Source organism: Schistocerca serialis, chromosome 1 (genome assembly GCF_023864345.2).
Source record: "Schistocerca serialis cubense isolate TAMUIC-IGC-003099 chromosome 1, iqSchSeri2.2, whole genome shotgun sequence".
Lineage (NCBI taxonomy): Eukaryota > Metazoa > Arthropoda > Insecta > Orthoptera > Acrididae > Schistocerca > Schistocerca serialis.
The window spans coordinates 958,755,363-958,771,162 of NC_064638.1; the positions used below are offsets into that span (position 1 = coordinate 958,755,363).

Here is a 15,800-nt window from a genome sequence, read left to right on the forward strand (position 1 = left end):
TTGGTCCTGTTATATGAACACTTTGTTTCTTCTTGTTACCTGAGGTCCTCTTTTAGACCCTAAGTAGGTGATACTTCAAGTGTATCTCGTAGCAAGCTCAGTTTTGCATGCGGACGGCTCATAACACAAGCGATTTATATTCTAAGCTTATTTTCGTGCGGTTCTAAGCGTTTGAGGTGACGCACTTCACTCGTAGGCATCGTCTGAAACAAAAACAACTTCGAATGAGTAGCCAGGGATTTGAACCTAGCTTTCCTTTTTTGCTTGGGTGTTTTTTTCTTTAAACTTAATATGTATATATGTCGTGTGACGAGGGCCTCCCGTCGGGTAGACCGTACACCTGGTGCAAGTCTTTCGATTTGACACCACTTCGGCGACCTGCGCGTCGATGGGGATGAAAGGACGATGATTAGGACAACACAACACCCAGTCCCTGAGCGGAGAAAATCTCCAAGCCAGCCGGGAATCGAACCCGGGTCCTTTGGATTGACAGTCTGTCGCGCTGACCACTCAGCTACCGGGGGCGGACATTAAACTTAATAACTTACCAGTTATTTGTTCTAAAGAAAAGAGTCTGAACCACTGACAGAGACTACGATATGAAAATTCATGTACCAGTTAATGATTGCTGGAACTGTATCGTGGCGTAGATATGGGAAAGTGCTGTCAACAACTTTGTTTGGAAAAAAACAGCGTTTTGCATTTTAATGGCTGAAATGGCTCTAAGCACTATTGGACTTAACATCTGAGATCATCAGTCCCCTAGACTTAGAACTACTTAAACCTAACTAACCTAAGGACATCACACAGGTCCATGCCCGAGACAGGATTCGAACCTGCGACCGTAGCAGCAGCGTGCTTCCGGACTGAAGTGCCTAGAACCGCTCGTCCATAGAGGCCGACTGTGTTTAAATAAAATACACTAATAAGGCAGCAGATTCGTTTGAATATCCGCAAAAATAATTTGCCATTACGACAGTAGTATCCACGTAGGAAAAGGGGCAAGGTAGCTCATTACCTTCGAAATTGCTTTTGTGTCCAGTTAGGACTACATTAACGTTCGGTCCCGCACCGTTAATTGGTAAGGAGACGGCGATAGGCGAGACGTTGCGGGAATATCGCCATAAACGACTGGCGCGGGCTCTGCGCAATTAGGCTGTGCCGCCCCCACCTCGCTAAGCGGTAATAATCGATGGGGGCTGCCGGGGGCAGGGATTCCCGCTGAGCATCGGCGTTGCCAAGCCAAGCCAAGCCAAGCCGGGTTGTGCCGCAGCCGGAGGGCGATGGGCGACAGGCGCCGCGCAGCTACCATCACGACAGGACACGACGCACCGACCAGTGTTCTTTTCCTAGAAGGCACAGTCAGACAATACAGAAACGCGACTCAGGCAGCTGCACCTTTGAGAGTCTACTGTAGGTATTGTTTAAGAAGATATTGTTCGAGATTACACTGCTAAAGGGGCGAGTTAGAGGACGGAAGACTATCTTGAAACTATGTCGCTATAAAGGAAATTTTGAAGCTGCTGCTGTTGTGGTCTTCAGTCCTGAGACTGGTTTGATGCAGCTCTCCATGCCACTCTACCCTGTGCAAGACTCTTCATCTCCCAGTACCTACTGCAGCCTACATCCTTCTGAATCTGCTTAGTGTATTCATCTCTTGGTCTCCCTCTACGATTTTTACCCTCCACGCTGCCCTCCAGTACTAAATTCGTGATCTCTTGATGCCTCAGAACATGTCCTACCAACCGATCCCTTCTTCTAGTCACGTTGTGTCACAAACTCCTCTTCTCTCCAATTCTATTCAATACCTCCTCATTAGTTATGTGATCTACCCATCTAATCTTCAGCATTCTTCTGTAGCACCACATTTCGAAAGCGTCTATTCTCTTCTTGTCTAAACTATTTATCGTCCATGTTTCACTTCCATACATGGCTACACTCCATACAAATACTTTCAGAAACGACATCCTGACACTTAAATCAATACTCGATGTTAACAAATTTCTCTTCTTCAGAAACGCTTTCCTTGCCATTGCCAGTCTACATTTTATATCCTCTCTACTTCGATTATCATCAGTTATTTTGCTCCCCAAATAGCAAAACTCCTTTACTACTTTAAGTGTATCATTTCCTAATCTAATTTCCTCAGCGTCACCCGACTTAATTCGATTACATTCCATTATCCTCGTTTTGCTTTTGTTGATGTTCATCTCATACCCTCCTTTCAAGACACTGTCCATTCCGTTCAACTGCTCTTCCAAGTCCTTTGCTGTCTGTGACAGAATCACAATGTCATCGGCGAACCTCAAAGTTTTTATTTCTTCTCCATGGATTTCAATACCTACTCCAAATTTTTCTTTTGTTTCCTTTACTGCTTGCTCAACGAAAATCGGTATTTGGTTTCTCAGAAATTAAAAAAAAAAATGCAAGTTTCAGCGTCTTTGGAAATTCAGGGGCTAAAGAGCCTCCGCGAAAATTAGTATTGACTTCTCGTTCAGAAATAAAAACAATCGTGTTTCAGTATTTTTGGAAATTCAGCTCCTAAGGGGGACAAATAGGGCATGAAAAGTTTCGTGAAAATATTTCATTATGAAATCAGAATCGGTTTTTTGTCAGAAACACATTCAGAAAAGACCTTGCTCCTACGGCCTTAATTAGCCCGAATAGTTTAAAAAGTGTTGCTGTTTGTGAACTAAATAAAAAAAAGCTGTTTAACAGACACCACAAGAAATCGGCTTCACTCGCAAGGACTCCGTTGTCCTCTGCCGGCTCGGCATCGGCCGCACTTGGCTGACTCCCGGTCACCTCCTACGGCGCGGGGACCCACCGCACTGTCGCTGCGGTCCCCATTACACTGTGGTACGCATCTTGTTGGACTGCCCAATTTTAGCCGCCCTGAGGCGGGCTTTTAACATTCCGACCACACTGCCTACGGAGTTAGGAGACAATGCCTCAACGGCTGCTCTAGTTGTACGTTTTCTTCGAGAGGGAACTTTTCATCACTCAGTCTAAGGGTGGTCGTCTGGTCTTCACCCTTCCTCTTTCTTTGCTGTTTATTCGGCTTGATGTTCGTCTTTTCTCTATTTGTGTTCCTCTAGCGTTGTGTTTTTCGGCTGGAAATTTTAATGTGCTGCAGAGTGACTGGCACATGCTTTTCTATTCTTGCGATTAGCCCAGGCCATCTGCTGTGTTATTTTAATACCTGCCTCCGCTTTTTTCCTTTTAGTGCACGTTTTCCCCATTTGGTTCACTTTTTTTTTCTTTCAGTGTGTTTCCCAGTTAATTTTACACCTTTTTACTTTCCCCGACTCATTTTCGGAACGGTTTTAACCCGAGACCTGTTTGCATGAGCAAAAAGGAACTGATAACCCTGTAGTTTGGTCCCTTTCTCTCCAAACCAACCAACCAAATAGGCTTTGTCAGAATTGAACAGAAAAGAAATGCATTTAATACATTAATTTTTCAGTGTGCATAGTACATCTTTATAAAATTAGTGTTGTTGTAGTTACTATGTAAACTAATCATTACTGATAGCAAAACAGATACCACCTTCAAATGCGATTCCATGTACAGAAATATCCGTTTGAGATGAGAGAATTCACTAAGACTAGCGCTAATAACTAAAACTTATCCGATTTGTCACTTTCTTTTTTAATTCCGTTTACTAAATTAAATTGAGCTCGTTGGAACACTTTAATTATGCAAAGAGTGGCAGCCATGTGAATGGTCACTAACTCTTCTGTAGTGTGTAGATTTACACATGAGCATTGGGCGTGACAACGTACAAAGTCGATTAAAGAAAAAAAATGTGTGCAGATTACATAGTCTACGCGAGCGAATCAGCGGTCGCTAAGGTAGTGTCTTTACAACTTTTAGAAACTGGAGATCAACTGCACCATGAGGATCGTGCACCGCTCTGCTCGTATACAACAGACTTTAATGTGGCACACTGTAATTAATTAATCAGCCAATCAACCACAATGACGGTGACTCACATTGAGTGCGGACTTTTTTTAAATTAAATAAATTCGATAGTTAAAGTGGGCACCTGAGTGTAGCAACATAAGCTAGCTGCAAGAATATGATTAGGCGGGCCAGCTGCAATGCAAGGTAATGAAGATACCTCGAAACAATTTTTTTTTTAATTTTTGTATCGATTATCTATGTTTCTGTCTTGCTTACACATCTAAATTAGAAGTATTAGACCAGTACGCAATATTTAAAGTGAACTGGCGTGTGATTACAATGCACGTTTTACTTGAACATCTCCTAGTCTTTTTACGTAACTATGTGAAATGTATCCATCATCGAGACACTTTCTGAACAGTGCAGGCTGCAAGCGAAATTACTATTTGCTGAACTTACTTTATCAGTTTCCTTCCTCAATCGCTCCTCTTTCACAAGTAACCAAAATGTATCACACAAATTGCCTACAGAGTCTCTACATAAGTAGTAAACTTGACGGAAAGAGTAGATGAGTATTTAAATCTGTCATAGATCTGATCCCTTGTTTTCACCAGCGTTCAGTAAACCCTTACCTGCCTAGACTTACACGCGTGCAGAATTAGTCCTGACGGTCACGATTTTTAATTGTGTCCGAGGTTGCAAAAATGTCTGCGGTTTTAGAATTTTATGAGTGACGAGGATTTTTTTATTTTAGACCTATATCTTCGACATTGCGTTTTTAAACATTCTCTTACGACCGTGCCTCTCACAGCCGACAGCCGAACTTGGAGCAGAAGCTTACGTTAATGGAAAAGCGTCCGGTTCCGCCACAGCTTTTCATTCAGATGTTTAGCAACACAATAGGGGTGACGTGTTTATACTGTTTTCATGTGTCATACAACTGGTCTAAATGCTTTTGATCATTGTATCTCTACTTGTTTTCTGTCTCATTGTTTATCAATGGGCAAAAGAGAGTGAGTGTTTAATGTTAACCTGCAATAGGAATACAAATTTCTGAAAGTATGTAATGACAGTAACAATAAACATCTTTATTGGGCACTATGTGCTGGAGAATTGTTTGTTTCGCATAAAGGTAGAGATAATACTGAAGACCACGTGAAAACAGCTAAATATAGGGTTGCTATTAATGCTACTGCTTCACCAAACATAAGAGATTTTTTTAAAGCTGGTGAAAAATACGACTGAATAAATAAAGTTTAATGTTTCAGTAAACTGTTAAGACTTTCAAGTAATTGAAAAAAATATGTCCTTCCGATTAACAACATTGTGCTTATTTATCTGCGAATCCAAATATTTGCGCAAGGCTTTAGCGTGCCGTGTGCATTTCGAACAACAGAATGTAATTATCATTTTCCCCTAAATATGTCTTTCAGCTGCGTAAATGTTAGCATTTTTCTAATTGAATTTAGATATAATTCCTTTGTTTCTGTTACCGAGTGGGGAAGCAGCCCTTCTGGCCCATATTCTCCACACCAGGATAAGATACTGTGAGTTCATCACTCAATATATTTCGTACATTTCGTACATTGTTTCCCTTACCAACCACCCCCCCCCCCCCCAAATATCAAACATACTTTTTACACTCACTATCTTGTACATCAGGTAAAGATGGAGTTCTAAAGAGAAGCGGCCTACACTTTTATGCGGTGTACTGACTGCCTCTCTCCTGGGCCTTGGTACTAAAATGTGAATCGTCACTTGATTAATCATGATAACATGTATTACATACATGGTTCTGATTTTACGTGAGCACTCATTCAAGCTGTTTTAATGTTATGACCAACACTTAAGTTAGTGGAAAGTGTGTATCGATGGCGGTAATAGTGTCAAAAAACGAATACAAAAATATGGTGTTCGATATCTTCTCAGTCATAGGATTTTCTGGCTCTGAGACTGCAAAAAATTAAAGTTGCACCGTGTTTCGGAATACACGCTGAAAATTGGGTCACCCAGTAACTGGATGACATCCCAGTTGGAAGGCAGAGCACATACCTTTAGTCTGGCTACAGCTAGTGAAATGCTATCGTGTTCAAATCATGTGGCACATGATACCTGTTTTACATTTATTCAGTTATAATTAATGCATAGCTAATTTCTTTGAAAACGGAGGCCTTTCAGGATTGTTTTATTTATATAAGGTTTTGAGGGCCGTACGTCGCTTTGTTAACCGATCTAAAATGAACTAAAATAGGTCATAAAATTATAAACAGCCGACCAGTTGCAATGGATAAAGAAATCTTTACCAAGGTTTCAACAAATTTAAATTTGTCTTCTTCAGAAGGTGGCAATTTTACATTAGTATGGACTGATGTATCATCGCCGTTTTTACAAATGTCTGCATAGATCCATTTGTCAAAATTAAAATATAGCCCTAAAAATAGGGTTTGTCACGTAAATATAAATTAGTACATGGATGTTGCAGAGCTCACAACCGGTTGTGAGCTCTGCAACATCCATGTACTAATTTATATTTACGTGACAAACCCTATTTTTAGGGCTATATTTTAATTTTGACAAATGGATCTATGCAGACATTTGTAAAAACGGCGATGATACATCAGTCCATACTAATGTAAAATTGCCACCTTCTGAAGAAGACAAATTTAAATTTGTTGAAACCTAGGTAAAGATTTCTTTATCCATTGCAACTGGTCGGCTGTTTATAATTTTATTACGTGGAACCGTTGTTGTTGTGCAGCTATGTTTAAAATACTAAAATAGGTCACCTCTATTTTTTTGGTAACTAAAGATTCTGCATTATTAGTCATGCCATGTTTCCACTCTAGAACAGCACCGGATTAAGAACTAAACTAAAACATTGTTTGACTTTAATGCCTATGTATTGTGACGTTTTCCATATATAACGGCGTTCTTCACTATTTCCGATATGAAGACGAAGTATGAAATCTGAAAGGCCTGCATAATTGTAACTTAAAAAAATCGTCAATTTATGTACTCATGTTGCACCATATTGCTAAAAATTTCGAGAGATTGGTATCTGACATTCAGGTGTTTGTTTTGGGAACGCAGTTTCAGTTTCATGTGTTTCAAGCTCTAGTTAGAAAACACTTCATTACGCTTGGTGCACGGATATTTCCTTTCATTCTTCGCCACAACAAATAAATTCAATATAGAATAACTCTTGTTGTGAGTGATTAGTGGCTGTTCTGTGTCGCACTAGCTGCTCTGTATCTACTGCGACTTTTTTATTGTACATCGAGGACACACGTCCACTGTCTGATTGTATCACAGTAGTTTTACGTTCTACTGGCAGTTTTGACATCAACATACTTGTTGTATACGCGAGCAATTTTTACTTCTGCAGTCTATTCCAAATAAACTATTCGAAAGAAAATGTATACATCAACGTTCGCGGACTCCTTAGAAACGAATGTGGTTGATGCTGATTTTCTTACACACCATTCAAGGGATGATTTTTTCCTCAAATGCGTACACAACACTCATACGATGTACATGTAGATAAAGCACAAAAGGTCAAAAAAGGGTTATAAATACTGTGTTGATAAAGCACAAAATGTCAAAGATTTATCACAAACCAAATTAGAAAACACACACACACACACACACACACACACACACACACACACACACACACAACGAGAGAGAGAGAGAGAGAGAGAGAGAGAGAGAGAGAAGAGGGGGGAGGAGGGTGGGAGAGAGGGGGGAGGCATTTTCCACGCTGTCATTCAATATTTTATTTGAAATAATCGACTAGCATCATCTTGCGTCTGTTTTTGGTGTAATGTTATAAGTGGAGAGCTAAATCAATGTGGACTGATATAAGAACGAAGGCGAGTCGGAATGCGTTGAACGGTACCATATACATAATGACGTTTCATGTAACTCGTTGAAGACTACTGTGAGTGGCAAAAAGTCGATGAACTTACTGTTTTCACAATGAAACTTTCACTCCACAGCGAAGTACGTGCTGTGGCGGAGCGAGATTGGAACACAGAATATTGACTTTCGCGGACAATATTCTTAGCAACTGATCTATCCAGGCACTACCCGCCCTCGCAGATCACTTGTGCCAATACCTCCCTCCTGCTTCCCAAGGTTCACTGCGGAACTGTTGCATATCTTGTAAGAGACAGGGAATAGTACCCGAGTGATCTAGTCTGTCCGTCTGAGCTTACAGATCTGCTGCTGTACGTTTCTCCAGCCAAAAGATTAGGTATTCGAATATGTTTTCGAAAATAGTCCACCATAAAATAGCCTAAAACGAGATTAAAAAAGACTTAGATCATCTGGCGTGCTATACAGGATGGTTGGAAACAATCTGTAAAGGTTGTAAGGATGTTGCAGGATGGGTAGTGCTGAGAAATAATTGTTAAGGAAAAAATCTATACGTTTCACCGTTTCCTAGTTATCTAGCATTGAAGTGAGCCAGTCAGGCCGTTGTGCTCACAAATTCGAGGGACACGCCAGATACAATTAGTGCCAGTTATTCTCAGAGCAAGTGAAACCGCACGAGACTGCTCAACCTTTGGCTTGAGTTCGATACTTAGTAGCGTCTCACGTCCAACTTTTGTGTCGTTCCCTTGTTCGGTTTTAAGAAACCAAACGAAGAACACGTTTGGCGACAGCGTCTCTGGCGGGCCACTTCAAAATGCGCGCGCAACGTCCTGAGTGGCTAGCTTAAATGCTAATTAACTCATAAACGGCGCAACGTATCGACTTTTTTGGTAATAATTGTTGCTCAACACAACCTACCCTGCAACACCCTGGCAAGGTTTCCACACTGTTTTTGACCACCCTGTTTAGCACGGACGTCGCGAGTACGCTAAGTGTACGATTGTGTGTATGGTAGGACGGTTATGAAAGCGAAGAACAGAGGCGGCTAAATCTTTGTGCAGGGATATTCGTTATGTGTAACTCGTTGTTTAACACATTTCCTTGTAATAAGAATGATGTAGTAAGAGTGATAATTTTCTCGGAGATTTATTGTCGTATTTTGTAGTGTGTTAAATTGGTTTCTATTGAAGCAGACTATCTTATGCACTGACGAACGAGTCTTTTTACTTGGTTTATTTTAGCCGTACTCATATTTATTTCTCTTGGATGTTATAGAAACGGTTTTTTGGTCGTTATTCAAGTGATTTACGATATTCAATTACGTCTAGATCTAAGGGTAAAATATGAACATGAATCAGTTGTAATGTTACGAGGTTAATCGTGCAACATTTGTATTATCATTTGTGGTTAATTTTTTTTTTAAAGGGACGTTAAAAAATCCGAGAATTTTTAACCGGAGCTAAAAGCAAAGTGTAGGAATGGTTAGCGTTAGACAGGAGCATGGCAGCATGCCTTTAAGAGACATTAAAATTTATTTTGACAGAAGACCAGGGCGTATATTTTATCTAAAATTAATCCATGTCAATAAAAGTCAACTTTTTCGTTAATTGTTGCGGTAAATATGAATCTCTCTATAATAGCCACAGCGAAAGGGAGTGAAATAGAAACCTTGGAATGAGTTTGTAACATAGGTAATGTCTTAAGAAGTGTTGTTTTCATAATGAATTAAGTAACACCTTGACACCTAGCTGGAAATTGTTAATGATGGAATTGCAGCAATTCTTTCCTCAGTATCGTCTGATTTTTATAAAATTCTAGGAACATCTCGTTCTTACTCTCTTATCGATCTGAGTTGTAATTTTCATCTATATCAGGAATTAATATTTTTTCTATTGATTACTTGGTAAATCATCAGTCTTACGACTAGTTTAACGTTATGCGTAACAGTCCTGTGCTGATACTCGTATCTTACATCTGCATGCTTCCTATACAGCGTGTCCTTTTTTGCAAAATTTGACCCGACAACTTGTGGCTCCTGCTGCTCTTCTGCCAAACTAACTAGTTTCGGAAACCTTAAGCGACGACATGCTTAACAGCCCATTCTTCAGATAAGGGTTTCCATTCTCATTTTGTCGCCTATATGTCTGGTATATCTTCATTTCGTACAAAGTCAACTTAATTTTTAGCATCCCACTGTAGCAGTACATTAGCTGCTAGGACATGAAGGGTTGGCAACCCTTAGTCTCAGTTTACTCTTGTTACTTATTCCACCCAGATTTCCCAGTCGGAGCTGAATACAGTATTTCGAATTCCAATGAAACAAGACACAGAAAAGAACGCGGAAGGATAAGTTCACTTTTCTTGGGATTTATTTCGACAGATTTTGACAGTTTCCTTTCTATAGGCCTTTATTAGCATCAGTATTAAATTTTCGATACCTGAACTAAAATCGTAAACACGCGAATTAATAATGAAACGAACAAAACTTCAGCGTTGTTCGCTGTACCCGAACCGCAGGGCACGAGCTGCGTTTTAAGTATATGGTACATATGGAAATGAGAAGGGTGGGTTTTTGGTTGAGCATCCATGGACCTGAAAGCGTAAAGAAATTTGTTCTAGAACTTTCCAAAATTTAAATGAGAAGATTTTGAAGATGTTCAAAACATACTGCAATGAACGTTACTAACTACAAAGAGAAAGGAAAACGTAAAATGAGAAAGAGTACGTCGCTGGACCTGCCCCAGACCTAGATTTCTGAATTTCTTTCCCACTCGGCTTCGCTGCCTCGGCGCCGTAGCGTCGGTGTTGGGGCTGCAGGCAGGGCACGTTTAGCTGTTAGCTGGACGCGGCAACCTCGCTCCCTTGCTTACAAACAAGGGTACGTCCCGACCCTCGCAGCGCAGGCCGGCCACAATTTGCATGACGCCTGTCTGCTACCTCTCGTCGCTATTGGCCACGCGTTCGAGTGCTTTGGAAGCGGCTGTGTCAGTGGCTCGTCTCCAGGGCTGACAGTGGGTCACCTATGGAGACAGCTGTGGTCTTGATGATGCCTTGACGGGGATAAACGTTATCAGACTTCGCCAAACTCAGGAATAATAGTCCAATGAAGTTTTGTGAGTTCCTCTCGGGAACGCTGACGTGTGTGAGGCTTTGCGTTGTCATGGAGAAGGAGAAATTCGCTTGCTTTTTTTTTCCAATTTTTCCAATATTGCAGGAGTCACATCTATGTGCGGCCGGTTGGCACATGGGACATCGGACAGATTTGCCGCAACCTTGTTGGGATGATGACAGACGCGTCGCCCATCGACTCGCTGTGCTTTTGTTCACTGCCAGGACTCCGTAGATATTTCGCCTATGAATATCTGCGGTGCTCTGGTTTTCCGTCAAAAGAAACTCAATGACAACTCTCTGCTTGGGACGCACTTTCGTTACAGACGCCAATTTGACTGCTATTTATCGCGTAGCCACCTATCGGAACTTCGTAAAACTATAGGGCTGAAGCGGGAATATTCCACAATGTTCCACAACAAATTCCTAACTCTTTTGCAGCCGAAATTGGCCGATAAAAATTACTTTCTGACCGTCCCTCGTATGATAAGATACATATACACAAAATACCTTTATGCAGTCACCAAATACAGAGTCCAACGGGTGCAAGTGCAGATATTTTTATACGTAATACCTTAGTATGTACACACATCAGTGTGCTTCTGGTTTTTTCTCTATGTCAAACAATCTTCCTCCAAACACATAACATAATGTAGAGGTAGATAATTTACTTGGTTCAAATGGCTCTGAGCACTATGGGACTCTACTGCTGTGGTCATAAGTCCCCTAGAACTTAGAACTACTTAAACCTAACTAACCTAAGGACAGCACACAACACCCAGCCATCACGAGGCAGAGAAAATCCCTGACCCCGCCGGGAATCGAACCCGGGAACCCGGGCGTGGGAAGCGAGAACGCTACCACACGACCACGAGATGCGGGCAGATAATTTACTGTCTAATGTTTTCTGCATGGTTGTAACTGCACCACTAAGTGGACTATGCCTGTCAGTATATACTAACAATTTTGCTTCCAAGCATCCACACTTCAACTACTTACCTACTACCCAGGAGCAAATAAACATTAATTGCTTGCTCTTGCCACACGTACTTGGAGGTACTAATCAACTTAAAAATGTATGACTTCTAATAGCTATAATCATTAGTCTGCAAGTGACATAAATACTGATGTAATGTTGTTCACTACGCGGTCCTCAGCCACCAACAGCAATATCCGCACTTGTGCGAGTTACGCCCTGCATGCTTGCTAAGGAAAATAAGGACCAGACTAATGTACAATAGAACCAGCCATGCAAGATGCGAAGCATGCCTTCAGAAATGGAGAACTGTACTCAAGATCGAACAGTAGATCACATTATTAGTGAATGCCCAATCAGATTATTTCAAAGGGATCTGAACGAAGGCCTCTAAAAAGCTATTGCAAGGTTGAGTTCCGTGCCGTAGACTTCTGACGCCTTGGAATATCCACTCTCGGAATTTGAGAGCAAACATTTTCGTGACACTCGACCTCTTTCTAATCGCTTGTCCCACTGGACTTGTTGATAATGTCTGTGACACTCTCCCACTAAATAATAAATAGACCTGTGATGAAGAGAGAGAGAGGAGAGAGAGAGAGAGAGAGAGAGAGAGAGAGAGAGAGAGCGAGAGAGAGAGAGAGAGAGACAGAGAGAGAGGGAGAGAGAACGAGGACGGAAGAGGAATGGGGAGAGCTGGTAACAGATACCTATTCTAGATGTGTAGGGCACTTACAGTCCACTGGTTTCTTAAAATAATTTCTCACTTAAACTGGCCATAGACAGCTGCTGCAGTTACAAGCTTCTGTATTCTCAATACAGCTTCCGACCGACATACTGTCAGTCTGTGTGTTGTATTTATTGTTTATTTAACTTGACCAGATTAGGGCCTTCCAGGAGTAACACATGCAAACACAGACACATACACTTACAATAATTCGCATACGATAATAATAATAACTGACATTAATAATAATAATAATAATAATAATAATATAACAATAATAAATAGAATCAAGGATAACAATAATATTGATTAGCTTAGCTCAAATGAGGCCGTGTTTAGTATCATTTGAAACAGAAGAGATAATGAAAGAGAAGAAAAATAAATGACAGTGACAATGTCTGTTAAGAAATAACAGTCTTTAAATAGAGGACTGCATGGCAAGGGGGATGGTTGGTTGGCTGGTTGGTTGGTTGATTGTTTTGGAGTATAAAGGGACCAAACTGCAGCTTCATCAGTCCCTTTTCCCTGACGCAAGCAAGGCTCAAGGTACAAAAACACCCAAAGTACGTTTGAGAAGTGAAAGGGAGAGAAGGAATCGGGGACCACACCTAAAAAGTAAACGAATGGAACGAATAAAAAATAACACAAAAGAAAACGGGGCAAACGAACACCACAAGGAAAATTAGAAGGTATTAAAACCATAGAGCAGATGGTCTGGGCTGGCTGATCACAATAATAAAAGAGGATGAACCAGCCACTCTGTAACACATTAAAATGTCCATCCCAAAATGACAACGCGAGATGAACACATGCAGCGAAAAGACGACCACCAAGACAAACAAATGCAAAGAAAGTGAGACAGAATTAAAACGGAGGGAGGGTGGTGGCCTCTAAGAGAAGACTAAATGCCCACCCTTAGATGGTACGATAAAAACCCCCATTATGAATAAAACGTAACACTAAATCTGCTGTTGAGGCATTGTCGCCCAACAACGAATGTAGGGTGCTGCAAAAGTTAAAAGTCCGCCGCAGAGGGGCTAAAAGTGGGCATTGGAGCACGATGTGGACGACAGTCATATGTGAGCCACAGTGACACCGAGGTGGGTCATCGCGGAGGAGGTAGCCATGTGTTAGCCACGTAAGGCCAATGCGGAGCCGGCAGAAACCACAGAGTCCCTGCGAGAGGCTCACATGGAGGACTTCCACACATTCGTAGTCTCATTAATGGCACGCATTATGTTGGGCATACTGGGATTATACCATTCCGTCTCCAAAAGCTGGAAAGCCTTGCGGCGTAATAATTATCGCAGGTCAGTTACGGGGATGCCGATCTCTAGAAACGGTTTCTTTGTTGCGACTGGACCGCTCCAGGGCATAGATGGACTCCTGGATGGTCGCTTCCAAAGGATGGCGGGGGTAGCACTGGTCGATAGTTTGTTGGCTGCTCAAGGAGTCAGTACAGACAAGAAACGACTCGCCAGGGCATAGGCGGATGTCAACTCTGCCGTGAAAACACTGCAGCCATCTGGCAAGGAGTGCTCGTCAATATGTTCTCCAGGAGCATACGCGAAACTAACGTGACCATCAGCCATCGAGCCGTCGGTGTAAACCACTTCATGGTTCCGGTACATGTCGAGAATCGAGAGGAAGTGACAGGGGGGAGCCGCGGGGTTAACTGAGTCCTTAGGACCATGGGAAAGGTCTAGGCGAAGCTTCGGCCTGGGTGGTGTACGCCATGGAGGTGTACGTGAATGGACCTCGAGTATAGGTGGTAAAGGCAAGGACTCCACTTCAGACAGAAGAGATCGGACGCGAACCGCAATCGTAAGCCCTGACCTGGGCTTCCGATGCGGGAGATGAACCGCCATACGTGGGAAAAGGAAATGGTAATTCGGATGCTCAGGAGAATACGAACGTGTGCAACGTAACTGGCGAGAAATTGTGGTCGCCTAAACTTCAATGGAGGGACTCCGGCCTCCACCAGGTTGCTGGTCAGCGGACTGGTCCAAAAAGCTCCCGTTGTCAGTCTAATTCCACAGTGGTGCACTAGGTCGAGTAAACGCAACGCTGAGGGCGCTGCCAAACCATAAACCAGACTCCCATAGTCAAGGCGGGATTGGACAAGGGCTCTGTAGAGCTTTAGCAGCGTAGAGCGATCTGCACCCCAGTTGGTGTTGCTTAGGCATCGGAGGGCATTGAGGTGCTGCCAGCACTTTCGCTTAAGCTGACGAAGGTGAGGAAGCCAAGTCAACCGGGCTTCGAAAACCAGTCCTAAGAATCGATAAGTCTCCACTACAGTGAGTGGATCGTCATTAAGGTAAAGATCTCGTTCCGGATGAACGATACGACGCCGACAGAAGTACATGACACACGACTTTGCGGCTGAAAACTGGAAGCCGTGGGCTAAAGCCCATGACTGCGCCTTGTGAATGGCTTCCTGCAGGCGCCGTTCAGCAGCACCAGTACTGGAGGAGCAGTAAGAATGCAGAGGTCGTCTGCATACAGAGAAGGTGAGACGGACGGCCGACAGCTACTGCTAGACAGTTAACGGCCAATAAAAAAATAGAGATACACTCAATACAGAGCCCTGCGAGACCTAATTCTCATGGACATGGGGGGAACTATGGGAGGCACCTACTTGAAGTACGGAGCGATAGGAAATTGTGGAAGGATATGATGTCGCCAGGTCGTGTCGTAAGCTTTTCGTAAATTAAAAAAGACGGCAACCAGGTGTTGGCTTCTGGATAAGGCTGTTCGGATGGCAGACTTGAGGGCCACAAGATTATCAGTGATAGAGCGACCCTGGCGGAAACCGCCGTGGCATGGAGCCAGTAGGCCATGTGACTCCAGGATCCAACACAACCGCGACTTACCATACGTTCTAACTGCTTACAAAGAACATTAGTGAGGCTGATGGGTCGATAGCTATCCACAACAAGCGGGTATTTGCCGGGTTTGTGCACTGGAATGAAGGGAGATGGTAAAGTGGAGGGAGTGGGGTGGGGGAGGGGGGGTGGAGTGTTGACGAGAGTGAGATGCGCACAAGTACAGGGTGGTTATCATTAAACTTTTGTACTTGAGAGAGCTCCCGTGAAAATGGAGTGATCGTAGTATAATCAAACTTCGTGGAAACATTAAGTAAGGACACGTGGGAGAAAAATAAACGACTGAAAGAAACACATTTCAATTTCCACATGAGACGATAACATT

The 15,800-nt window shown here is 42.5% G+C and overlaps 1 protein-coding gene across 1 annotated transcript in view; it reads left to right on the forward strand.

Moving 5' to 3' along the window:
• Positions 1-15,800, forward strand: part of LOC126452148 (uncharacterized) — a 701,717-nt gene that overhangs the window by 598,705 nt on the left and 87,212 nt on the right. The gene's annotated exons all lie outside the window — the stretch shown is intronic.